The 27,450-nt window shown below is 39.4% G+C and overlaps 1 protein-coding gene and 1 long non-coding RNA gene across 2 annotated transcripts in view; one reads left to right on the top strand and one right to left on the bottom strand.

The window, feature by feature from the left end:
• Nucleotides 1–8,444, bottom strand: part of NCKAP5 (NCK associated protein 5) — a 666,974-nt gene extending 658,530 nt beyond the window's left edge. The window contains exon 1 of the mRNA XM_087920337.1: nt 8,225–8,444. The gene's annotated coding sequence lies outside the window, so the exon portion shown is untranslated. The remainder of the gene's footprint in view (nt 1–8,224) is intronic.
• Nucleotides 7,766–27,450, top strand: part of LOC148128002 (uncharacterized) — a 71,650-nt gene continuing 51,965 nt past the window's right edge. Inside the window, exons 1-2 of the long non-coding RNA XR_015740800.1 lie at nt 7,766–7,993; nt 18,425–18,498. This is a non-coding gene — a long non-coding RNA (uncharacterized LOC148128002). The remainder of the gene's footprint in view (nt 7,994–18,424; nt 18,499–27,450) is intronic.

The following is a 27,450-nucleotide window of genomic DNA, read 5'->3' as shown; positions in this document are numbered from 1 at the left end:
CTGCCAATTCTGTCCCTTACATTTTTTGTATAAGTGTATTATTTGTAGTGCTATCTTCCTAGTGTTTTAAGCAGAATCAGTTAAACCTCATTTTCCCATTCTGTACATAACATCCATATTTCTCTGTTCTGAGAGTTTTAGGGACAATGGACTGCATATACCATTCCCAAACAAAACAGTGTTTGGACTTGTAATCCAAAATATTTGAAGCACACTAGATTTTAAGCCTTTCTTCCCCTATAGATCAACCCTTTCCAAACTTCAGAATTCATAAATGGAAAGCCTTTGATTTATTTTGCTGAAGTTCTGATTTAAAAAAAAATAGCAAAGACTATTTCTTATGTACAACTTCTCTGCCGATTATCACACCGTTTCTTTCCCTTTTATGTTCCTAGATAAACACAACTCTGAAATTTTATAATTTGTTTTATTGCAAATTTCAATTTTCATCATGATGTTTATTCATCCACTGGCAACCTGGTGGTGTTGGGAGGAACAAGGGAGTGTTATTAGTCCAAGGTCATCTGATAAAGTTCAAGGCTAAGAAAGAGATTTGAAGTGGTTTCTCCCACATCCAGATGTAATACTGAGCCCTTGAAATATGGATTCTTGGAAGAGAGCACGAAATTGCCCTTCTTTGATGAATGTAAAGTTCATTGTCAACCTTTGGCTTTCTGAATTATTTACATGTGCTCAGAATTGCTTGGTCATAAACAGAACATTCCAACAAAAAATTTCCATTGATTTCAAGAAAGACCAGACAAAGGTCATATTCTCACACGAGCTTTCCCTAACGCAGCTGAGCATGGAAAGCAACATGTTTTAAAACAAAATATGAACTCACAACTTTCCTGTTCTCTTTCTGCATTTTACAGAGATTGATAGAATTCACATTCATATTCATGCACATGCAGAGGGGGGGGGCATATATAGTACTCATGTATATTGCTATATATTTCCACATTAATCTGTATATACACATATAGATGTCTATATGCACACACACACACACACACTATCCTATTTCAATTACATAAGGTCCAGGAATATAAATGAATATAAAGTTCTACTCTAAATGTTTAGGGGCTGGGAAGGAAAATTGAAGAAATGATTGCCCAGGAATGAGGAACATGGTTTCATCAAATTAATGATGTGTTCATGTGATAGACACCACATATAGCATGCATAGTTTTTAAATAGATGATAGAAATAGATGATAGATAGATAGATAGATAGATAGATAGATAGATAGATAGATAGATAGATAGATAGATAGATAGATAGACAGACAGACAGAGTGGGTGGGTGGATGGATGGATGGATGGATGGATGGATGGATGGATGGATGGATGGATGGATGGATGGATGAATAGTTGCAAGAGTAACAGTGATGATTTCTCACGCTTCTTCATCTTTGTTTTCTTGTTCAGTTTTTATATTTCCAGAGCATTTTTAAAATATGTTTGGGACATTCCTGATTATTCCATTTTTAAAAAATTAGCCACTATAACTGCCATGCCTGAAAGGATATACAAAGAATGATCTTAGCAAATCAACTTAGCTGGTAGGGTATTTTTCTTTTATAAATCTGCCAGGGGTAGTCACTGTACTGACTAACTCAAATAAATTATTCAGTATGAGAGAAGCAGGAAATTATTGCCAAAACAAATGTTAGTGAGTCCCAGCAAAATAAAAATTCCTATTTGGGTTAAGATTTTGAAACCGTGATCAACACCCAAGACACTATGATGTTTGTAGATGTGTTACTAAAAACACAAATCACAATATATTAAAGCATCATGTACCTAAATGTATGTAACTATGGCTTCTCCCACTCAGTTCAGTTAAAGTTGTACTATGAAAAGGCATATTGTCTTGATAGAAAGGTTTAAATCTTCCATTACTAAAGACAGCAGTGCAATTCTATCCATATGGGTCCCATGGTAGCCAGAGAAACTTCCTACAGCCAATGTTTTCAGCACATAAATGAAGTTGAATTGTGAAACATTTTGCAATCTGCCACCACATCTGCAGGTTATTTGGATTGATTCTGTGATGCAGTGTCTAAAGTTTGTCCCCAAATAGATCTCATTATTTCCTTGGTAAAGATTTGAATTTGCACCTGCTCATTGATTTCCCTTTTGCTGCAAACTTATCAAAATGCAGTGCTCTGTATACTGTATGGAATAAGGCACAAGTCAAGGGGAAAAAACAAAATAAACAGCAAGGCTAAGCATGTAATAATAAAAATCCCAGTCCTCACTCATGCTGTAAAACTTAGGTTTGAAAAAGTGAGGATGCTTGGTTATTATGAAAACAGAGATTCCGAACAAGCTTCCTGCAAGTGTTATGATTTTATTTTTTTAAAAAACCTCTCACTTTTCCAGCTTTCACTATAGATTTATAATATGAATGAAAAATACAGCAAAAAAAATCTGTCTGTGAAAATGCAAACCGTAAATTGTTTTGAGTGAGAAAATATTACAATTTATGATTAGCTAAAGAAAGCATCAAAAATTAAAATGCGGAAACATGAAAAATTGTGACATTTCTTTGTTTCTTTACTTCTAAAATTACATGGCCACCAATCTCAACTGAATAACTCTGGGTGGCTAATTTAATTATTCTGAACACAGCCACTGACTTGATGTTCATTTCCAGATAGAGTTCCATCATCACAGCAAACTCTAAAATAATATAAATGCAATTTATGTCCTTAGTAACCCCGTAAATAACTAGCAGCTCTGGGAGCACCTCCCAAATAGTGATAGTAAAACACAAACAGGAGAACTTAATCCTTCTCATGCTGAGGACTAAGAAAAATGTCTTCCTAAAACTACAGGTTGCATTAGGAAAGTGAATCAGGAAAGAATGGGTGATGAATGGAAGTGGAATAAATACACAAATTTTGATTGGTATGAAAGAACTATGTTGTAGGAATTTGGTCACATAAAATGAAAAACAATTAAATGACAAAACAAATAATTGAAGAAAAAGGGAACAGGTCAAAAGAAAAGGGAAGACTAAGGAAGTCAAGTTTGGATGGAACTGATGGGATCCTCATAAAAAGGGAGGTGAGGATTTAAAGAAAAAAAAGAATATATGGATGTGTGAAGACAGAATAGAGAAGGATGTAAACAACGTTTAGTTACAGTATGTTTCCTTTCCTTGTCTCTAGCCTCAAGCTATTATAGCAATAGCACTTACACTTATATACCCCTTTGTAGTGCTTTACAGCCCTCTCAAAGAAGTTTACAGAGTCAGCCTATTGCCCCCAACAATTTGGGTCCTCATTTTACCCATCTCAGAAGGATGGAAGACTGAGTCAACCTTGAGCCTGGTGAGATTCGATCTGCCAAATTGCAAGCAGATGGCTATCAGCAAAGGTAGCCTGCAGTACTGTGCTACCAAGGCTCATTATGGTATGTTCTTGGGTTTATTGTTTTTAGTTCTTAACTAGATCATTTCAAGTCACATGAACTGATAGTTCCATGTTGAACTACCGGTCTTTTTATCTCCTTTTCTTCTCTTCTCCTGCTTTGCCCACATTCTCCAACCTTCCTCAATTGTAGATGATAATGCACCAAAGCAACCCCAGCTACAGTAGTCCTTTCACAGAAAGACGGTACTTGGGATGGGAGAAGCCCAGAACTCTCAGACTGGATGGAGACAAACACGGTGCCAAGTAAAGATAATGTAAAGAGAAGATCTGCTGAGCTCTTCAACTTCATCCTACCCTTTTCAAAATATCAGTTTCAAAGATTTGCACTGCCCAAGTACTAACAGACACAAGTTTAGCTTTTTCAAAGGAAGTCTACAAATATCTTCATCAAGTTATTCAGGAACTGCCCTCAGCCTCAAACAAAATTCTTTGACTCTTAATTCCAACACTGCCACATTGTCTACATCCTTTTCTACCTATTTGTTTTTCTTTATTACTTTCCAAAAAAACATTCTTTGATTTGTTTAATCCAGGGGTCCCCAAACCTGGCAATTTTAATCCTTGTAGACTTCAACTCCTAGAATTCTTCAGCCAGCTGGAGAATTCTGGGAGTTGAAGTCCATAAGTCTTAAAGTTGCCAAGTTTGGGGACCCCTGGTTTCATCTCTCCTGATTCTCCCAGTTGTTTATTCATGATTTCTTCCATATTTGTAAATATGTACTTGATTCTCTTTTCAATAGCAGCCAGGTCTCTTCTAACTGATGCCTAATGTACATTGATGCAGACAATAATACAGTGGCGCTCTTCCCTAATTCTTCAAACATCATTTGTAAAGTCTCAGATGTATTTGATGTCCTTCTTTAGATGATGCTGTCCTCCCTTCTGTAACTTTTGCTGCCTTATCAGTAGTAGCCATTTTTCTCTTTTCCTAAACTGAAATCCAAAAAGGAGAAATAAATAAGAGCTGTTTTTCCTCTGTCCATAACTCTTTAATCCTTTCAGCATCTTGGACTTCTGTCATCATGTGACTGTTCATAACTTCCTATTTCCTTTGTTTCTCCACTTAGTCTCTTTGTTTAATTAAGTCAGTCAATCATCCTCCTTATAGCAAGTTTAAACAATTCTCTTTCCCAGGGTGTTTTTTTTCCTTTCTTTTTCTTTTTTCCCCCTTTTTTCTATTTTAGGTTTCTAGAATTGTATCCTTTAATTTTTTAACCTGGTGTCTTAAAGTTTAGCATTACCTGCCCTTCTCTGTAACCTATTTGTTTCCCAGCCTAGCAAAGACACAAGCTTCTGCTGCTTATTTAATGGATCTTTGTAAATTTACTGCAGCTTATACTCATGACATAAGATGTATGTGCCTTATTTTAGGTTGTCTTACAACCCTTAGCAATCTCCCAGCATGGTCAGTAACAAGGAACCGAGGAAGTTGTCCAATATGAGAAGATCATCAGGAAGTCTGATATCATTTTATACCAAAGGTGTCAAACTCAAGGCCTGGGGGCTGGATCCAGCTCATGGGGTGCTTAGATGGGGCCCATGGGGCCACCCTAGAAACAACAAAGGACTGGCTCTTGGTGCCTCTGCCAGTGAAAATGGAGGGCTGCATGTAGCCCTTGTGAGCTCTGTTTGCAGGAGGCGGTTGCAGCTGAAAACAGAGCTTGGAAACCCGTTTTCACTGGCAAAGCTCTCGGGCCACCACAGGCGCCCCCAACATGAGTGATGTTGAAATGGTCATGCCCCCCTGAGCCCCCCCAAGATCAAACACAGCCTTGATGTGGCCCTCAATGAAATCAAGTTTGACACCCATTTTATATGATATTCAGCATGCTGTAAAACAGATAGCCACTGTTATATAATCAGTACTTTAGCCAAAGTCCTGTAGCTTTCCTATAAGCTAGGCCAGGGTCAGGAACTTTTTTACCTCTTACCCCCAAAAATTTATAAACGCAGACGTTACCTCTCCGGCCTCTCCCCTCCCCGGCCACCTCAGGCTGCTGACACATAATTTGGAGGTCGAGGCGGGAGGAGGTGCCCTCCCCGCGGCTGGGAAGAAGGCGGGATAGCTCGCTCCAGGGAATGAAATGTCACCAGGCTTCCCGAGGGCTTCTGGGAATTTTCTCGGGGCCAAGGCGGCAGTTGCAGGTGCCTCTTCGCTTCCTGTGTGCCTGGCAGTGATGAGAGGCTTCGGGAGGGAGCCGGGCTGGCTGGCTAGTTGGCAGGCAGGCAGGGCCTGGGGGCGAGGAAGCGGGAAGGGAGGATGATATTTGGGAGCCACGGTGACACAAACTGCGCGCAAAAGCGTGCGGTCATCGCAGCGGGGAAAGCGTCCCTTTTCCCAAAATGCTCTGCCCTATGCCAGAAGCTCGCCTTCCCTAAAAAACGGGCGGCGCGGCTCTTGCAGAATCTAGCCTGGAGTCATTTCCCACCCAGGAAACAAGGGTGGGGTGGAGGGGATAAATTTGCCTCAAGGGTGTTTTAATAACTGCTGCTATGCCGATAGTTCCGCCATTGGCCAGCGCAACCTCCTCATTACCCCCAGATTTTCACTTTTACCCCATTTGGGGTAATTTACCCCTGTTCCCTGACCACTGAGCTAGGCAGAAGGGAGGGTGGATGTTTGATATTTTGTTCCCTAGACTGAATCGCTCCACCTTCAAAGAAATTCAGTGTCCGTCTACTAAGCTTCTTTCCTAACTGTCAAAAAACATCAGCAATCTTCCAATAAAAAGAATGTCCAGCAAATATATTGAAATAAATGAGCCATGCTTGAGGCATTTGGTTTTTTAAATGGTTTTCCTGCACAAACCTTCACAAATCCCTCTGGAACAGTAATTCCTTTCAGTTGTCCTCTGACACGACATTTTTACTTAGCTCTGATGGAAATTAGCAGATTGTTTGTTTATTAAGGTAAAGACAGAGCCCCTAATTTATCCATCCACCATTGTGTGGTCTTTAGGTTTATATTCAGGAAGATATGGACATTATTTGACATATTTGTACTACATAATTCTCAGGAACTAAGGCCTTTATATCACTGAATTCAGAGTATCAATTAGGGCTCTTCAAGCTAAAAGGAAAAAGGTCTTCATCTTTGGGGGGTTTTGTTTTGTTTTAAGAACTATCAGCATAGTGTAGGAATAAGCAACAAATCACAATCTTCTAGTTGTCTTCTAATCTCTGACTGCCCCACATCATTGACCACGCTGTGTAGCAGGCCATGTGTCACTCATCCAGACTGTAGTGAACAGATTGTCCTGCTTGAATAAACAAATTCAGTTTCACAGCTATGAAATTCACCCGATGATTGTAGAGTAGACCATAAAAAAAAAAGCCTACTACAATTATATATCACGGAAGCATTATGAAGATAAAAATAGGGAAATAGAGAGAAATGTAGATAACATCTCCATTCTGCTTCTTGGCAGAGCAGGACTGAGTGTCAGAACATTTCCCATTTTGTATCTGTTTATGTTGATATGTGTGTGTGAGAGAGGGGTGGTGTTTGTATATTTTTGGCTCCAGATTGCAAATCTTTAAGGGTAATATTCCCACATGTTTTTCTGTCTATTGGTATTTTGCTCTTTGTTCCTATCACTCAGCATTAAGTGGACAGCCTATGCTGATAACCATTTGCTATAAAACTGGTTTCATTTCACCGTAACGATGCATAGTGCTGACTGAAACAAGCTGTTCCATTGAACCAGATTGAACTAGCTTCATGAATAAATGACATTCAGTCAAAAGAAAGCTTACAGCACTCCAGTCTTCCAACTGCAGATTTTAATAGTTAGGCTAGCATTTGTACGTTTTCCAAAATACATCAAAGGATAAAGAAACAGTTGAACTCGCATGTTGAAGTTGGTTGAAAAATTGTTTTTAAAAATATTATTTTGCGGAGTGCCAGAATTTATTTTGGCAAAAGGTTTCTTAAATGTTTCAGGTTGGTGTCAACTGAATGGTACTTGGACATTAGAGAATGAGAAGGACATTTACATAAATTGCTCTTGTGGTAACATAATTCCTTCACATGAAAGCATCTCACTCACTCTTACAAGAAACCCCAAGACCTACAATAAGGTTTCTACATGGAAGAACTGGAAGGAATATTATTAATAAACTAACCAAATATTGCCATTTTTAACCTATCATTTAAAAAGCATGAATAGCATATTCAGTTATGTTATGGAAGTTATTTAATATGCCATACTGTCATTCCATCAGGGATTTTATTTTCACCGTACCATATGTCATAAAGAAAATATTTCCCTATCCAAAAGCCATTCAAGTTAAATAATAACCTTAGGTCAAACAGGTTTTTCTGAAGCCTTTAGCAGGCATTAAAACTAAGACAGTGATTAACTACTCACATGGAACAATAAAAGCTTCACAAGTAAAACCAGGCAATAAACTTCAGAATCTCAGCTGAGGACCATTCGGAGGAGATCCAAAGGGAATTTCACAAGTTTTCATTACTGGGTCAAAAGGTATCTTTAAAATACCTTTCAGATTCCTGAACTTCTCAACCCCTAAAAATGGAACTTTGGAAAGGTAAGACTAATGTTAGATGGTGCATAGTTTCTGGCACATATCATCTCTCTCTCTCTCTCTCCTGGCTCAAGATAATCTCATCACCTCTCAGATTAAATTGCAAACATTTAACACTTCCTTTCACCACCATCGCTCCAACCCCATCCTTTGTTTTAAAAGTTCCTCTTCTAGAAAGAGATTTAAAACTTGTGGCAAAAAGAAGAAGCAGAAGGCAAAGAAATCAGATCTTACCTAGAGCAAGTCAGAGGAAAAGGTCACCGCTCCTGTTTGGCTAAGCTCAGCATTTTCACTTTCACTCTGTGAAAGCTGTGAAGATGAGGGGTGGGGAGGAGAGGGGGAGAGAGAAGGGAAGCTCTGAAGTGCTAAGATCTTCCTCTAGAGTTTTAATCGCTCACTTCCCAAGTTCCAGCTTAACAAATGCCACTGTGTTCTGTCAATATTTGTATGCAGTTCCTCCGGGGGCTGGCAGCCAAACGCACGTGGTTTAAAGAACCAAGAGCCGAAAATTGACACCGGGACCAACACTCCTGCCTTTGTTTCTCTTGGTGCCCAACATGTCATCTGAGTTTTCTGACTGCACACAGGCGCCGCGCAAAGATTCCACCCCCTTGGACAAAAATAATAACAGCCATGTGTGACTTCAATTATCTTGTTTGACAAGCGGAGTGACTTTCATGTGATGATGCCTTCAAAAGTTGTAGGCAGGTTTTGTGTGTGTGTCTGTGTGTGTGTGTGTGTCTGTGTTGTTGTTTTGCTTTGTGTTTTGCTTCAAAGCGGCTGCCCTTTAAGTGTATTTTAATTGACTGGAATTTAGAAAGAATCTCATTTGGCAGGAATTTCGCATTGGAAGCACGCCCTTTAGCAGCTGAAATAGGTCCCCATGACTTGACCAAAAAAGAGATTGCTAGAATATCATTGGCTCCCCCTCACCACCACCTCCCCCCCATAAGGGGAAAATTCAATCATGGAATCAAAAATTATGTTGTTACTAATTTTTGGCATATTGTCTTTCAATTAAGTGAAAAGTCATTAAAAGGGCATGAATGAAAGGCCATTCTAGCAAAACACTGTAAAATGTTCTCAGAGGGTTCAGAACTGGAACAAATCATTCATTCTTGGATGCCAGAAATATATATGCCCCCCCCCCGCCTGTGTTTTCTCCTATGGAAGTTCTTTCCCACCAACCTCTGGGAGCTTTGTCACCTATTCTGTTATCAATGAATCACCCTGGCGAGTTGTACCACTGTTCTCTTTGTGACTGCAGTGCAGAAGAAATGACAGAATCTTTTATTTTTCTTGGCATCGGTCCCTGAGGCTCTGAAAAGTTACCCTTTTATAACTATATTGCCTTCTTTTAATTGTTGCATTCTGAGGTTGCAGCCAAACAGCCCCACACCCCCACACCCCATTTCAGCACTTCATCCCACTGAATAATTGGGAACTGCTGTGCTCTGAAGAATGACAACAAAATGTGTGCATATGAGTATTTACCCACATTTCCATGCATACTCAGTCCCAATCAAGAAATTTTACACAGAGCTGCGATCTAGATGTGGCCCCTTAATTTGTCACCCAGTCAGCTAGATGTTTGCTTTCGATTTGGCATGATGATCCACCTATTGAGTCCTTCCCAAGGACCTAAATGGGCAGGTGTTTGTCTGTTCTCAGAACAGAACAGAATAACAAGAGTTGGAAGGAACCTTGGAGTTATTCTTGTCTGCTACTCAAGCAAGAAACCCTCTATCATTTCAGACAAGTGGCTGTCTAGGCTCTTTTTAAAAGACTCCAGAGCAACCACAACTTCTGAAGGCAAGCCGTTCTGCTGGTTAATTGGTTTCACTATCAGGAAATTTCTCCTTATTTCTAGGTTGCTTCTCCCCCCGATTAGATTCCAACCATTGCTTCTTGTCCTGCCCTCAGGTGCTAAAAGATAATGGGATGATTCCTTCTTCTTTGTGGTAGCCTCTCATATAATGGTCCACTGTTATCATATCACCCCTAGTCTTTCTTTTCCTTAAACTAGACATACTCAGTTCCTGCAACCGTTTTTCATATGTTTGAGCCTCCAGTCCCCTAATCATCTTTGTCGCTCTTCTCTGCGCTCTTTCTAGAGTATTAACATCTTTTTTTATGTCATGATGACCAAAACTGGATGCAATATTCTAAAAGTACAGGTAACCTTACCAAGGCATTATAAAAAGTGGTATTAACATTTCACGTGATCTTGATTCTATCCCTCTATTAATGCAGCCTAAGACTGTGTGGGCTTTTTTGGGGGGGGGCACAGCACATTACTAGCTTGAGTATGTAAGGATTAAATATTTTCCCCTTTCAGTGAAATAAATATTGCTGACTGAAAATAGCTATTTTCAGTGGGAAAGTATATTGATATACTATATGTTTGCAGGATCAGAGGTGAAATAATTCTATAACAAACAGGGAATAAATGGGACCCCAGGAGAGAGATGAACTAGTGAGGTGGCTCCATTATTTGAACATCACTTCACCTATTATTCGTTGTTAGTTTTTTTTATATTTTTAATGTACCTAAACTGTTTTTAACTCTATTGCACATTGCTCTACATTGCTGTTTGTAAGATAAATTGGTTCACTGAAATAAATCAATAATGAAACATTTGAGATACCACGTAGTAAATCAAATTGCGGAATTCTTCTCTATTTCATTGGAAAAATTCAAAGAACTTTACATTTTTTTATTGGATTCAGCAGAAATTAGGTATCCTAAAACATAGTGTGCAGGAATGTCAAGGATTTGGACTTCAAGCCATAATATTCAGAATGTTAGGTGTATGGATTTCAACTCCCAGAATTCTCAGCAGTGGCCAATTAATTTAGGAATTCTGAGAGCTGATGTCCACATTTCAGGATGGTGCCCAGATTAAGAAAATGTGTTTCCTAATGGTGCCTTCTAAATGTGTTGCACTATAAATTTCAGAATACTCAACGAGTCAATTGCTGCACTTGGAATTCTGGAAGATGTAATCTCTCATATCTAGAAAGCTACAGGGAATCAATTGGTTAACTGGGCATGTTTCTCATCATTACTGGTGTATTAGAAAGAATAAAGGCACTAAAGAAAAGGAGATTATTTTCTGGCTAGAGAACAATGTGGATTGTTTTCTATAAATACATGTTGTCAGTCTTCATGCTAAAATTCTAACAACTCTTGCCAGGAGTAAAAAAAAAAATCAGCACTTAAGAAAGTGTTGAAAGTGAAATATACATTATATACAGAACCCTTCACTTAATTATAAAGAGAGAGATGCAAGATTTCTAGCATCCTTGAGCCAATGGGTCTGTTTTTTATTTTCATTTTTCACATACACTGCTACCCTTTACCCTTGTACCTCTATTTTTTCTTTGCTGTGGCCATAGAAGTTGGTCACACAGGAAAGGACAATCATTCAGTGAAGGTCAACATATTGGAAGTTCCAAGTTTGAATCAGGAGAAAAAAAAGAATTTAGAGGCAGTGATAAAAAAGATTTCCCAGTGTCTGAAACCTGAAAAAGATCTAGAACAGACAATGTTAGCCCTGTGGGACAAAGATTGATATATAGTAAGACAGTAGCTGCCCAAAGTCCAAATTTCATTGCAAGATGGGCAGTACCAGTCAATAAATTCAATAAATAAAATGAAAATAAAAGACATTTTATAAAGAAAAAAACACAGAAAATTGCAGAAGGTCCCTTTGATGGATCCTAGGTAGAATCTGATAAACCAGAAACAGGTCCATGTTCAACGCTGTACTCTTTTCAAGGAACTTTTTGACCTTGGCACAAAATTAGTATATTTGATAGGGGTTTGAGGGTGATAACTTCTCCCATGAACTGTTCTGGTTGGATGCCACCAGGATACATAAATAGTGGGCTGTGGTTTTAGTAACTTTTTAAAGAAGGTTTGATTATTATTTTTTTTGAATGTGTATATAATAAATGGCTTGGGTGTCCTCTTTAAATGTGTAGGGTTGAAATTACAGCTCTCCAAGAAGTAGCCCCTATGAATAAAAATCAGATGGATAGATGATAGATAGATAATATAATGATAGAGGATACAGAAAGAGAGATATATTGAAAGATATGATAGATAAATAAGAGAGACAAAAGAAAAAGAAAGAAAGAAAGAAAGAAAGAAAGAAAGAAAGAAAGAAAGAAAGAAAGAAAGAAAGAGTAGATAGATATATAGAGATGATAGAGATAGAGATAGAGAGAGACTGACAGAAAGACGGATACATTTATTTTGTCAAAACAGAGCTTTAATCTATGTAATACTAAAACCATATTTTTCCAATTAAATTATCATATTTTCCACTATTTTATGGAAGCAAAGGGCTTTGTAGAGCTATGCATTATATTAGAAATATGTTGTGAGTATATTACATATGGGAATATATCTATTAAGAATGCATATGAACTGAAGCAACCAAAGGTAATTCCAGATACAAAAATGTTCCATGTAAAGGTGGGGAAAGGGCAATAAGTTATGTCATTTATATTGTTTTGTTTAATACTTTAAAATCAAGCTCTGGAATTCATCCTAAAATGTGAGTCTTTCCTCCTAGAAGCAGACATGCTCAAACTATTGTAGGCTAATATAGCCAGATAAGATCACTACTGTCAGAGATTGCTGATTAGTTTGGGGATGAAATTCCAGGTGCTGGTCACAATCTTTAAAATCTTATAAGATATCATGCCTAGTATCCGTGAGATATAGCATGCCTGAAGAGAAGGACTGCTGACATCTCCATTCCCATAAAATATATGCCTGCAGGAACTCCTGTCTTGTTGTGGAATTTCCATCCATCAGAAACAAAATCTGCCTCTCACTCTGGTTTTTATAAAGTTGTGAAAAGACTCTTCCAAAGACCATGTGGGACCACGGATTGAGGAATGAATATTCCCAGGACATATTTGATTTTATGTTAGTTAAGAGAGGTTTGTGTGTTTATTGCTTTGGCATTTCTGACTGTTCTTAATGCTTGAAGCAGCAGCCAACCACCTGGAAATTTAAAAAGAATGAACAGACATGAGTACACTCCGCCCAATATTTTATTGTTCAATTTATGCACCTTTGAATATTGCATAGTTAATCCATGGTATCTGACGGTGCAATTCTGGGAAAGAATCTGTGAATGCCTCCAAATCTTGCTTGTAAAAATCACCATTAACACATGGTGATGTGTTTCACCCAAAGCTGTATATAGAAGAGAGGTCACCAGAACATGTGGATGTCCTGCATTCCAGCAGAAGAGAAGAAGAACACTGCCTATCCTGCTTTTTTGTGTCTTAAGTGGTGCCAGTCATGGAATATTTTGCAGTGTTTGATCTGCCTTGGTTTTTATGGGTGGTGGTGCTTGTTATGATATGATAGAGATATCATCGCCTAAAAACCCAGGATAAATAAAACAGTTGTGTAATAAAACAGTGCAGTGCTTCAGATTTAGACAGGATAAGGTGGTTCAGAACAGGTAGGAGAATATCCATAGCACCTGCTTCCTGTTGAAGGTTAAAGCTTTCTCTCTGTGCATTTGAGCATTCCAGAGAGCAGATTCTAACCTGATCAAGGATGCATGAAGCAAGAGATTTACTTACAGGAAAAGTATTGTAGGATAAGCAAAGCCTAGCATTTACAGGAGGACAGTCCAAGAATATGGCCTGTCTATATGCCAGGGAAGAAAGGTAGAAGGAAACAGCTTGACATCTTTTAGACCAAGAGTGAGCAGAGTGAGGCAACCTAGAACAAATCTTTAACCTACAATCTGCAATCCATTGTCCCCTTGTGGTAGTCACGAGGGCTAAAAAGTCAGCATCATTAGATTTGTGTTATTTCCAATATCTTCGGCTCTTTAAAGCAGCTGTATCTTTTCCTAGGTTTGCATGTTTGCCTTCTGCAGCTACCACATGATCCCAGGAAAAGATATGGCTGCTTTAAAGAGTTTCAACCAGGTGTTGTTACATTTGCATCCCCATGCAATCTGAAGCATCTTTTTGAAATCAGATCAGAAGATTGCTCTGAGCCTTACAGAGTCATATTGAGTTATAGCACATATGTGTTTCCTGCTGCCAAATAATTGTCAAAGCCTCATCCCACTAAACCATAAGCAGTCCTAAATGATATTTCAGTCAATACTCCTATATTGGACATATGCTATCCAATCTCAGCAGTGCTAGTCTAGCCTAGTGATTAAGGTCCTGGTCTAGAAACCAGGACATCATGATTTCTGGCCCCATCTAAAGCATGAAAGCCTGCTGGGTGACTCTGAGACAGTCTCCCTCTCTCTCAGCTTAACCCACCTCAAAAGGGTGCTGGTTGTTGTGGGGGAAAATGGAAGAGGAAGGAATATTATGTGTTTGGCACTTTGAGTTACTTAAAAAATAATGAAGGCAGTATAAATGTCTAATAAATAATTATAAAATAAGACAGCGGACTAGAAGAAAAAGAACTGGGGCAGATAACAAAATACAGACTTGCAAATAGAAATAGAACAATTGTGGCAAAAGAAAGCAAAGGTGGGTATCTGGGGCGCAATCCCAAAACAACCGGAGCACCACTTGAACACCATAGGCATTGACAAATTCCTCATCAGTCAATTGCAAAAGGCAGCTTTACTTAGAACAGCTTACATCCTGCAATGATATCTGTAAACCATCAAACATCCACATCTGCCTATCCCAGGTCCTTCTGAAGGACTCAATAGGCAGACAAAAAAAAAGCCAGATCCAGTCTGAACATCATAATAAATATCATGAATCCATGTTCAGTGTAGCAGTGCAGCAAACTTGTTGCAGGGTTATTCAAAGATGCTTTCGCAGCTTGTTTTCCACTGAAAGAACAGCAACAAATGTTATATCTAAATGGAGGCATCCAGCATGCAAAGCTTTTAATTGCCATGTCTGTGTATTCGCTATACATCTTTAAAATGGTTTTAAATATCAGAAGGACACATTAGGATGATGTTGGGGTGGGGAGGAAGGGGATTTTGGGAAGAGAGTATCGTTTTATTAAATACTCTTGAGATTTTCTTCTTCAACAAGCCTCACCCAAAAATGTAAACTAGCAGAGGTTTCCATTACACCACACTGTTCATATATAAGGAAATCATGAACTTTTTATTAAGCCACTTAAGCCATTTAACAGCCTAAAGGAGAGGAAAATGAGAAAGCAATACTTTGATATGTCAAATAGCATTCATGCATATAAGTGTGTGTATGACAAATATCATTAGAGAGCTCGTCAGTCTTAAAAAGTAAAACTGTAAACAAGCAAAGCCTGTTTGCACCGTCTCTAGTGGCAATTTGCGACCACTTTGCTTTCCTGAAGCTGCTGATAGGTAACTGGCAAAGAAGGTCAAAAATATTCCATCATATTAGACAAAAGGCAGGAGGTCTTCTGTCCAGGTCTACCCAGAGGGAGAATCTGACTGACAGTAAATCATAAACTCCAGAGTAAACAGGAACCTAATTTTCTACTACACATTCTTTGCATGCATGCATTATAGCTTCCAGAAAACTTTTGTGGAAATATATTAATGGCTATTAAAAAATAAAATCCTACTTGGGTATGAATGCAAGTGTCAGGGTTCCAAATAACACACCCAACAGAATCAAAACTCTAAGGCAGACATCCTCCTCAAAGTATAGATTTATTATGCATGTCATATTGGCACATCTGGGGTAACCAGACTCTAATCCCCCCGTTGGGCTTTCCCCTAGTTAAAAGTAAAGTTTTCTTCCCCCTGCCCAGGGAGCCCATCACATGGTCCCATCAGGTCACTATCCAAAGGTCACTTGGTCTCAGATTCCCACCTCCTTGCACCTGGTGGGAACATCCTTGGTTCTCAGAGGAAAGTGTCATGCCCCTGGTGAAGACTGACTCTGAGGAACAGGAGGAACAGCCAACAGGGAGTGGGAGTGTGGCTCCAGAGGTGGTGGAGGAGGCTGGGGAAGGGCAGAGGCCAGCTGAGCAATCAGAGGAGGATCCAGGCCCATCCCCTATCCATCCTAGGTCACGCAGGGAGGAGAGGATCAGGGAAAAGCGAGGTCTACTCAGGAGGAGATTACCATGATCCTCCTTGTGGCTTGCAGCTGGGAGCTATTATATAAGTTTGTAACTACACAGTCAGAATTGCTGGAGTCAAAATTTAGTTTATTGTTTCCTTTGAAAGAGGTTTATCTTTGTTGGCGTTCTTCCCATGGACTCTCCCCGTATCTTCCTGGAATGTATGATTAATTATCTTGGCTTGCTTTGGAACTCCCGTCAATGCGGTTTGTTTTGATTTCTTTTTTGCCTCATTATTTACTTTTAAACTGCCTAATAAAACAGTGAAGTTTAAGTTGAAGCCATTACCAAACTTTAATGTATGTTTTGGGTTATTTGAGAGACTACGGGTCATCACATTTTGACTCCAGCCACCCCTTCAATTTATTTTTGCTTTTTGTGGGGTGATCGCATTTATGTGCCTGGAGGTCCTCTTCATGGCCTTATCCTGCGCCAATGTCATGATAGTCTGGCGGTGGGACACTTTGGGGTGTTCAAAACACTGCACCTCATCTCTAGGACATTTTGGCCGAAACTTAAACATGATGTGTTGGGATATGTGGCATCCTGTGAGATCTGTAGCCAAGCCAAGTATGCTCCTGGTGCGCCCCCCGGTCTCTTGCAGCCCTTGCCCACACCAGAACAACCATGAGGGGCAGTTTCATTGGATTTCATCATTGAGTTACCACCATCGAATGGTGCCACAACCATTTTGGTGGTGATGGATATGTTGACTAAAATGGCCTACTTTATTCCGTGTGTGGGTCTTCCATTGGCCAAGATAATGGCTCAATTGTTTATCTCCCATGTTTTCTGGTTGCATGGGTTACCAGACCACATGGTATCAGATTGGGGGATACAATTTATGGCACACTTCTGGCAGACCCTATTCGCAAAACTGTAGGTTCAGGCGTGTCTGTCATCTGCTCATCACTCTGAAACTGATGGGGGGATAGAGAGAGCGAATGCTATTTTGGAGGAGTACCTCCACTGTTTCAGCAATACTCAACAAGACAATTGGGTGGAAGTGCTGCCAGTGGCAGAATTCGCTTATAAAAATGCTCAACACACATCCACCCATGTGTCCCCTTTCTTTGCTAACTATGGGTTTCATCCATAACTTTTCCCTTTAGCCCCATCTGATTCCCCAGTTCCGGCAGTGGATGCATTCTTGCAGGAGTTAAAAGTCGTGCACCACATGGTCCGTGATCAACTAGAGAGAGCCAAGGAGGACTATAAACAGTTCGCAGACCAACATCGTCACGATGTTCCACCTTTAGCAGTAGGCAATTGGGTTTGGCTGTATACTCAATACTTACCAATGATGCGACCATCGAAAAAGCTCGATCACCGTTACTTAGGACCTTTTCCGGTTGAGGCGGTAATCAATCCTGTGGCTTATTGTCTCTCCCTGCCATGGACCATGTGTATCCATCCTGTTTTTCATTGTTCCCTGTTAGTCCCTGCTTCAGCCGACAGTCCGCATAGACCGGCTCCATCACAGCCAGCCCCAGTAGCCCCTCTGGGAGAGGAGGAGTACAAAGTGGATAGCATTTGAGATTCACATCAGTTGCAAGGCCAATTTCAGTATTTGGTGGCATGGAAAGGTTATGGACCAGAGAACTTCACCAGGGTCGATGCCACTGATGTTCATGGTCCTCGTTTGGTCCAAGACTTTCACATTCGGTTTCCTCAATGTCCTCGTCCACCTGGTCCCAGGGGAAGGGCCCCTGCAGGGGGCGATAGTGTCATGCCCCTGGTGGAGACTGACGAGGAAGAGGAAGAGGAGGAACAGTCAATAGGGAGTGGGAGTGTGGCTCCAGAGATGGTGGAGGAGGCTGGGGAAGGGCAGAGGCCGGCTGAGCAATCAGAGGAGGATCCAGGCCCATCCCCTATCCATCCTAGGTCACGCAGGGAGGAGAGGATCAGGGAAAAGTGAGGTCTATTCAGGAGGAGATTACCATGATCCTCCTCGTGGCTTGCAGCTGGGAGCTATGTATATAAGTTTGTAACTACACAGTCAGAATTGCTGGAGTCAAAGCTTAGTTTATTGTTTCCTTTGAAAGAAATTTATCTTTGTTGGCGTTCTTCCCATGGACTCTCCCCGTATCTTCCTGGAATGTATGATTATTATTTTGGCTTGCTTCGGAACTCCCATCAATGTGGTTTGTTTTGGTTTCTTTTTTGCCTCATTATTTACTTTTAAACTGCCTAATAAAACAGTGAAGTTTAAGTTGAAGGCATTACCGGACTTTATTGTATGTTTTGGGTTATTTTGATTTTTGGGTTATTTTGAGAGACTATGGGTCATCACAGAAAGAATGTTATTATGGCTATAATATCCCAGCTACTTCTACCTCCTCCTGTTACCACAGCTCGACTCATCTCTGCTGTGGCAGCCCTGAAGATGCCAGGGGGAAATGGCTCCAGGATTGACAACAAGTTTCCGGTAAAGTTTTGCACCACTGTCTGCTACTTAATCATTCTATAGGCACTACAGACTTACAACCATTCGTTTAGTGACCATCTGACGTTACAAACAGCACTTTAAAAGGGGACTTGTGATTGGTTTTCATGCTCACAATTGTTGCAGCATCTCCACGGTCATGTGATCAAAATTTGGATCCTTGGCAACTGGTATGTAGTTCTGATGGTTGCAGGTTCCCGGGGTCATGTGATCGTCATTTGTCACCTTCCCAGCCTGCTTTGGACAAGCCAAATGAATGAGGGAAGCCAGATGCCCTTAACCACAACATGATTTATCTCTGCAATCACAAATGCAGTGATTTGCTTAATGACTGTAGTGAGAATGGTCGTAAAATGGGGCACAAACTCATTTAATGATTGTCTTGCTTTGGTTTCAATTGCGGTCATAAGTCAAGGACTACCTGCAGTTCTTTTGCAGATTTGCAAATGGGATCTCATAACATACCATCCTTTTGTAGTGCTGGTGGGAATTTCTTTTTTTTCCCCCAGCATCTGTCGAGGAGTGGATTTGATCGGGGTGGCTTAGCCATCATCTGACTTCCTTCTCTTGCACTGCTGCATGTCACCCTTTATTCAGCTGCTGAATTTTTAAGTGAGTGTAGTGGGAAGATGTACTGCTGCTATGACTTCAGAGTCAATACGTTGTGTTTACTTTCAGTGCTGCTGTGTTTATTTTCAGTTTGTCATCAATGCAAAAGGTCTGCCAGGCCTTTTCCCCCTATCACTTAATATCTGGAACAGCTTGACTGAAGACCAACATCGGTATACATAAGAATATTTGTGCTTCGGTGCTGTCCTGGTTGTGTATCAGCTGGAGTTGTGCTGCACACAATACAGGTGGGACTTTAGAAGCAAGAGGGCACTGCTAGAACAGTGCCATAGATTTTCCTATCTGTGGTTATTTTTTCCATTGGGAGAAATAATACAGGGAAAAATGGGAATTGGTTGAGATGACAACCTCAAGGTTGAGATGATAGTTTCAAACAAAGAGAGAAGTTTACTGGTCCTGTTTTTATTGGGTAGTTGCTTTTGGTTTTCATGCTCAAAATGGGAGGGGGGAATGGAACGTAGATTTCAATTTTATTTATTTTATTTATTTATATTGTCAAGCGATTATAAGATAACAGGTATAAGTATAACATAGTTATGAATACATGAAATGGAAACATATAAGAAAAATAAAAAGAAACAATAGGACAGGGACGGTAGGCACGTTGGTGCACTTATGCACACCCCCTACAGACCTCTTAGGAAAGGGATGAGGTCAATAGTAGACAGTTTAAGGTTAAAGTTTTTGGGGTTTGGGGAAGGTTAAAGTTTTGGGGGTTTGGGGAAGAAACTACAGAATCAGGTAGAGTATTCCAGACATTGACCACTGTTGCTGAAGTCGTATTTCCTGCAATCAAGTTTGGTGCAGTTTACCTTGAGTTTGTGTCTATTGTGTGCTCTTGTGTTGTTATGGTTGAAACTGAAGTATTCATTGACAGGTAGGACATTGCAATATATAATTTTATATACCATACTTAGATCAGACCAAAGACGGCATAATTCAAGGTTTTCTAGGTCTTGAATTTCAAGTCTGGTGGCATAAGGTATTCTACAGCAAGTAGAGGAGTGGAGAACTCTTCTTGTGAAATATTTCTGGACTTTCTCAACTGTGTTAGAATCAGATACGTAATGTGGGTTCCAGACTGATGAGCTGTATTCGAGTATTGGTCTAGCAAATGTTTTGTATGTTCTAGTTAGTAGTGTGATATTACCAGAGAAGAAGCTACGTAGGATTAGGTTAACAACTCTTAATGCCTTTTTGGCTAAGTAGTTACAATGGGCTCTAGCACTTAGATCATTAGAGATGAGTATTCCAAGGTCCTTGACAGGGTTTGGATCATCAACAAGGTCTTGTATTCAGCTTGTATTTTATTTTCTGATTTTTTTTGCCAATATGTAAGACAGAGCATTTATTTGTTGAGATTTGAAGATGCCATTTGTTTGACCATTCTGACACATAGTCAAGGTCTTTTTGAAGGCTACCTCTCTTTATTGAAGAAATGTATTGCAGCAAGAAGAAGCGAGTTCAGTCCAAATTCCAGAGAGCAGTAAAAGGCAACTTCCGATAACTTTAAAAGGGGATTGATCAGACTTCACCAATCAATGTCATCTCGTGAATTATAGACAAGGTGCTGGGGAGAAACCATGGAAGAATTTCCCAGTCCACCTGTTTCATTGCTTGGGCAACCAACATAGAAAGTCTGTGACATTCTTCTGCCTGCTCTCAGCAGACAACTAACTTTTTTTTTTTTTTGCCTGACTGGCACATTTCAGGACCAATTTACACAGCGTCACTATAATATGGAGCATTTGTATCTGTAAATTGAAATGAATTGCCTTTGAATTGTATCCGCTTGTTTATCGTGCTGCATATACAGTTATTCACTGCAAGGCAAACATGGCTTTATTTTCACACTTGTCATGGTAATTTCCTGCTGAGTAAATATTGACATATGCAATATCATGTGTTTGTCTAAACACAGAATCGCATTGTTTAAAAGCCGAGGAGGGGAAGAAAACCAATCTTTGTAAACTACAAAGTCCCTACATTTGAATAAGAGAAAGGAAACAAAACCTAAGAGCATCTCTGTAGTTCAAAGGGAAAGATAAAATGGAAAAAAAAATCTTTAAAATTATTTTAATCTACAAAAGATCTAGGAGTTCCAAGATGACTGATTCTCCTGCCTGGGTTAGTAGAGGAAGAAGAGGAAATGGTTTTGATAGCAATAGCTATTAGGCTTATATACTGCTTCAGAGTGCTTTACAGCCCTCCCTAAGTGGTTTACAACATCAGCCTGTTGCCTTCAGCATTCTGGGTATTCATTTTACCAGCCTTCCATCGGAAGGATAGAAAGCTGAGTCAACCTTGAGCCTGGTAAGATGTGAACCACCAAATTGCAGGCAGCCAGAAGTCAGCAGACGTAGCCTGCAGTACTGCATTCTAACCACTGTGCCACTGTGGGTCTTGTAATGTATCTATTTTGATGCATTATAACCAGAGATGATATTCAGCAGGTTCTGACCAGTTCTGGAGAACCAGTAACACAAATTTTGAGTAGTTCAGAGAACCAGCAAATACCACCTCAGATTGGAGATTTTACAGTATCCTTCCCCTGCCACACCCACCAAGCAACGCCCACAGAACTGGTAGTAAAAAAAAAGTTGAATCCCACCACTGGTACAATCTCAGAGTGCTAGGCAGTACAAATGCAGGTTATGAGCCTTTGGTTGCAAACATCCTGATTTAAAAACTTGACTGCAGTGGCCCCTAACCAGAGATGTTGTTTTTTTGTGTGCTGCCTGCATCCTGCAGATGGAGCTTTGCTTGTTTGTGTGGACTAGTTTCTGGCATGCCACGGACCAGTGCCAAGTCTAGAGACTGGGGGTTGGGGACCTCTGCCCCACTGAAATGTAAGCCTCATTTATGAATGACAGAAGGAGGAGCCCATCCCTTCTACTGCAAGGTAGACCCTAGAACAGAGGTGTCAAACTCAAGGCCTGCGGGCCGGATCCAGCCTGCGGGGCCATTCTGGTCTACCCACGTCACTTCAACCCAGTCTACTTGCATCACTTTGGCCCAGTCTACCCAATGCAGAGAGGAAAGATCAGGCCAGTAAAGCTTTGGCCCAGTCTACCTGGTGTGAAGAGGAAACATCAAACCAATGTAGCTTCAGCCCGGTCTGCCTAGTTAGGCCAGCGTGGTTTCAGACCAGTCTACTCAATGCAAAGAGGAAACATGCCAGCAGTTTGGGGAGTGGCATCAAGCTGGCCATGCTCACCTAGTCGGCCACACCTACCCAGTCAGCCACCCACAGCCTTGCCGAGGTCAACACCCCTGAAGTCAACCACAGCCCTGAGGTGGCCCTCAGTGAAATTGAGTTTGACACCCTTGCCCTAGAAAAAGCAGGTGCTTTTTTACTTAAAAAAGGACTTACAACTGTAAGCAATTTTGAATTCTAAAAAACTTCTGAACATACCTACTCATTTTATTAAAAAAAATATGTATATGTGGCATAAGCTTGCTGTACAGTTAGAAGTGCTGCAGGATTTCATTGCACCTTGGTATCATTGAGACAATTCTGCCTACAAAGAACACAAATGAGCAGGCTTGTTCAACTCTTAACTTGTGTTAAGAATGTGTTTGTGTGTGTGCATCAATTAAGGAAAAAAATGAGATGTACTTGAATAGATGTAATCTGTCTGAAGGGCTGTTCAAACCTTAATGTGGATAAGGAGTTGTCAGAAGGCATTAGCAGACAAGTAATGGCATAAAAAAATCCATGTGTGGAATCTGAACACACGCAATGAAACGCATCATTCAAATAAAATTCAGAAATAGCACTAAGCAGGTGATAGTTTCAAAATTGTGTTGACAAATGGGCAAGAATATCTACATCAAGCAATTTGAAAACATTGTGGGTGGCTTCGTGTAGTATAACGACTTTTCTCAGGAATAATTGAAGTATTTGTGTATCTGTGGATTCATACATGTATATGCTTACCTATGGCTTTAATACCAATGCTCAACATTTAGCCTCTAACCACTCACTCCATGAAGCTGCAATTATGATAATTAGGAAATACCATCATGTCATCAATATAACTTTGGAGGTTGAGCATGAATAAAATATAATTAACGGGAGATATAATTAAAACTTTTTTCCCCTAGAGGAAAAGAGGTAAATACCATCATAGCCAGAGCCTCAATAAATATAACAGCTGTCTTTTGCTCAAGATTGTACAATTATTAACATTAATGAAGAGCACATATCAGGAGGGCAAAATCTAGTGGGATTTTCCAAAGAATGTTTATCATTAATTTATGCTTATACTATGTTTATAGCATCACAACCAATGCTTGTACTCACTTGAATTTATTTAAATTTGCAATCAAATGTAATCTCCAAGTTGAGCTCAGTTCCTGGTGAATTCCTGGACAAGAACCTGGCAGCAATTTGAATTTGAACTATTATTGCTTTCTTCTAGGGTAGAATTTGATTTGGTGTGATTGGAATTCCACTACAGACCTACAAATCCTTGTAGTTGCCAATGCAGGATTTAATAAGGTATAATTAAACTTTTTTTTTAAATCAACAAAATAATCTATATCACTGGCTAAAAATCCTATCATATTTGAATAATTGGAATGTATTGTATTCTAATTTGTCCTAAACTGTAGAATAGAATAGGGGGAGGGAGGTGATAAATTTGGGGAATTGTTTTGCAGCTCAAAACGGGAGATTGAGAAGGATTGTGATACTTTCTCTTTTATTACCATGAGAGACCTCTTAAGTTTCCAAGGCATTCTGCTCCACCGAACATGTCTTGAAATTTATCTATCCTGTGGTGTCACTGGAAAACTCTTTGATGCCAAATTCTTTGGCCAGGTGGAATCTGCCATTCACATAACAAGGAGGAGGCATATTTGGGTGACTTCCCTTCCCTCTTATATCCTTCACATCTTTCCCTAATCTGTTCCAGATGGTCATGGGACATTTTAGAATGGTGTGGGAGATAGCATGAAAGTCTGCATGGAGGAAGGGCAATTTTATCATTTTTAGGACTTGACAGAAAATCTGATTCCAGGGATTAAACACACATACACACATGCACACGCACATGCACACATTGAAGTAAAAAGAAGGTGTGACACTGCTAAAGAATGACCTTAGTGTGACACTAATTGGATTTAGCTCTCTAGCATCATAATGTTCTAGAAACATAATGTCTGAGAATAAAATGCTACTTAACAATAGGATTTTAGCTGCAAAAAGATGGTTCGAAGTGTATAGCCATCATTCCAGGGAAAGACACAGCACTGTAGACAGATGCTATGCTTATACCCCACATACTTTGAAGCAAGCACATTTGAATCTGAAGTGCTGTACTGCCCTCATTGGCAATATTTTATTCCTCAATAAAAAGTATGTAGAGTTATGAAAGATGAAGATTTGTCACATTTATCATTTGTAGAGACAGTACTGAGGACTGTGACATTAATAATACATTTGGGTGCGTATTTTGCAATTTTAGCTCAGTAATGCTTGCAAATAGATCCAAAAAGGCAGCTTACCTAAAACATAATAAAGATTGTCTTACTTTCCATTTAGCATAAGGCTGAATAATGATGTTTACTTCCTAAAACCAACCTGCCACATTTCCTGACCATTCTACCAATCTTTGCTCAAACTTACTTCTTGTCCTGTCTAAAAACCATGCACTGTTTTTATTTAAGGTGCATTATCGATGTTTCTGAACATTGTAGAATTTTTGGCTATTTGTAGAACGTCTACCCATGATCAGAAATAATACAAATGAAAGCCTGCATTCATATGGTGATATGAAATTGACCCTCTTCCTTATTGACACAGGAAGATCATAAACAGGTGAGAGAAAGAGGAAAACATTAGAAACTATGTTAATGACTCAAATAGCTATAGCTACACCATAACGAATATAAGTAGTCCTTGAATTGCCATTGCTAAACAAGATGTTTCTTAAGCCAGTCACACCCAATTTTATTGTCTCTTTTGGTCATGCTTCTTAAGCAAATCCCTGCAGTTGTTAAGTGGGTCATGAGGTCATTAAGCAAATCTGATTTCCTGAATTGACTTTGCTTGTAGGAAGTCAGCTGGTGAGTTTGCAAATGGCAATCACATTACATTGAGCCCAAGATGCCGCAACCATTGTAAATACACCTTGGTTGCCAAGTGCCCATATTCTGATCACATGACTGTGGGGAATGCTGCAGTAGTCGTAAAAGTGAGAGGACTAGTTGCAAATTACATTTTTCAGCGCTGCTGTAATCTTGAGTGGTCACTCAATGAGTGTAAGTCAAGGACTGCCTGTAATCCTGACAAAACTATTATTAAGAAAATCAAGTTTAAACTGGTTGCAAGATAAACTCCCTTGAACATTGATATTTTGTTTCCGGATTTCAGAAACTTAACTAAATTTCAACAAGTTGAAGTAACAAAGGATGCAATCTGGGTTGGTCACAGAAACCAGGGGTTTAGCCTTCCGAGGTTTCGTCCCAAAAATGCTTTTTCAAAAGGCAACTGGACCTTCTTTGTTTTTCCTTTGTTCTGGAACTGAACAAACTCCTTGTTTGAACTGAAACGCCTTCAAGAAAAAACAAAGAAAATCCAGTTGCCTTTTGAAACAGCACCTTTGGGACAACCATGACCTGGATGACTAGCCTTTAAGTGTTCAGATCTTTATGTTTTCAGACTCGTGGGCAGCCAGAATGTGAAAGAGAAGTTTCCTGAGGAGTGGCTCCAGAATGAGTCTGAAAGCTTGGAAGACTAAGACTCTGGTCCTCGTTGGATTGAATTTTGCAACATTATCCTAGGACACAAATATTTGCCTTCATTTGTGAAGTAACAAAAACTGATAGTCGCTTCCCATGAGGAGATTGCAACACAGTGGTCCCGGATGATGAGAGAATTGGAAGATGAGGGAATTTGCCGTAATGGTTCCATCCCCAGAGTCTTTTTAAAGCACATTAAGTCCACACTTCTCTTGCTAACCACTTCTGGAAATAGCCTATTAACTGCCTCAAGGAAGTTTGACATCTTCAAAGTGACAAGACTGCAAATACCAACAAGTGCCTTCCATTCTTAATATAAGAAAATGAAGATGTTTAAGATGAGCTTTATAATTTTTAAGAGTTTAAAATGAACAGCAGAAAATCAGGTTTTGACCAGAGGAAGTTTTGCATGATTTAGATGTTATTGGAATATTGCGTTTTGAATATTAAATCTCTGAAAGCAATTTTAAAGAATAAATGCAGTTTTGTGGTACAATAAAACTTTTGACAGACATAACAAGACAAGTAACTTATAATGGTGTTCAGCGATATCTTTGAGGAACTGCACTGGAAATTGCAACTAGGCTTTCAGTCAATTATATCAGCTCAGTTGCGTCTTACGGGAACCAATCTGTTCCCAATAAAGATGCTACAGAAAAAAGATATGCAACAAACTCTACCTGAGAACAACATAAATGAGAATTTAAATAAAAATTTATCATTAGAGATAAAGAAACAAAATGGAGTTTTAACAAGAACAATTAAGAATAAAATAAAAAATGACAATCACAGAAAGCAATTGGAATTTCTTTTCACTGGACTTAACAAAAGAGAATGATTAAAATATTGAAGAAATTTGTAACGAAGACCAATAACCATCTGCATAGATTAAAGAATAGATTTTTTTAATGTAAGAGGAAGGAACACAAAGTTGCTTTATTTGATGAGGGTTCAAATGGAACATGTTGCTATTTTGGATTGTTCTTTCTGGATTTGCTGATATCTGGACTGGAAAAATGTGTGTTGCATTTGGTTACATTTACTTAATACAGTGTTTTAACTTCAAAACGTTTTGTGAACTAGTTCTTTTTAAAGGCTATACTATCCTTCTTTGTTATGTTGAATTTTTTTATATTAGGATATGGGATTACTATGTATTGTTAAATGTGAAATTCTTTATAGTCCCAAGTTGAGATATGGAATGTTTATTTCACTGATGTGTGTTGCTATTTGGTGTGATTTTCTATGGAACTGTTAGCATTTGGAATAGAAAAAAGCTATGTATTCAGTCTGTTTACATTTAACATGGGGCTTAAGCTTTTTTTCCCTACAGTTACTCTAGAACAGGGTAAACTTGTGTCGTCAGGGTGTTATCATGTTACACACCAGAACTTTTTTCCCCTTCACTAAGCTGGGCGGAGGGCGGGTAGGGCCAGCCAGTGATGCTGTGAGTTTGACATCCCTGCTCTAGAAGTAAGAGATATTTGTAAGCTTGTGTTTTTTTTAAAGAAGAAATGGCCCCTCTTTGTCATACTAGTTTTTTGTTTACACTAGAAT

The sequence above is a fragment of the Pseudonaja textilis genome, chromosome 1, assembly GCF_049901715.1.
Source record: "Pseudonaja textilis isolate UNSWEBS1 chromosome 1, rPseTex1.2, whole genome shotgun sequence".
Lineage (NCBI taxonomy): Eukaryota > Metazoa > Chordata > Lepidosauria > Squamata > Elapidae > Pseudonaja > Pseudonaja textilis.
Note: the sequence above shows the minus strand (reverse complement) of the source record. Positions and strands in the feature narration are given on the sequence as shown.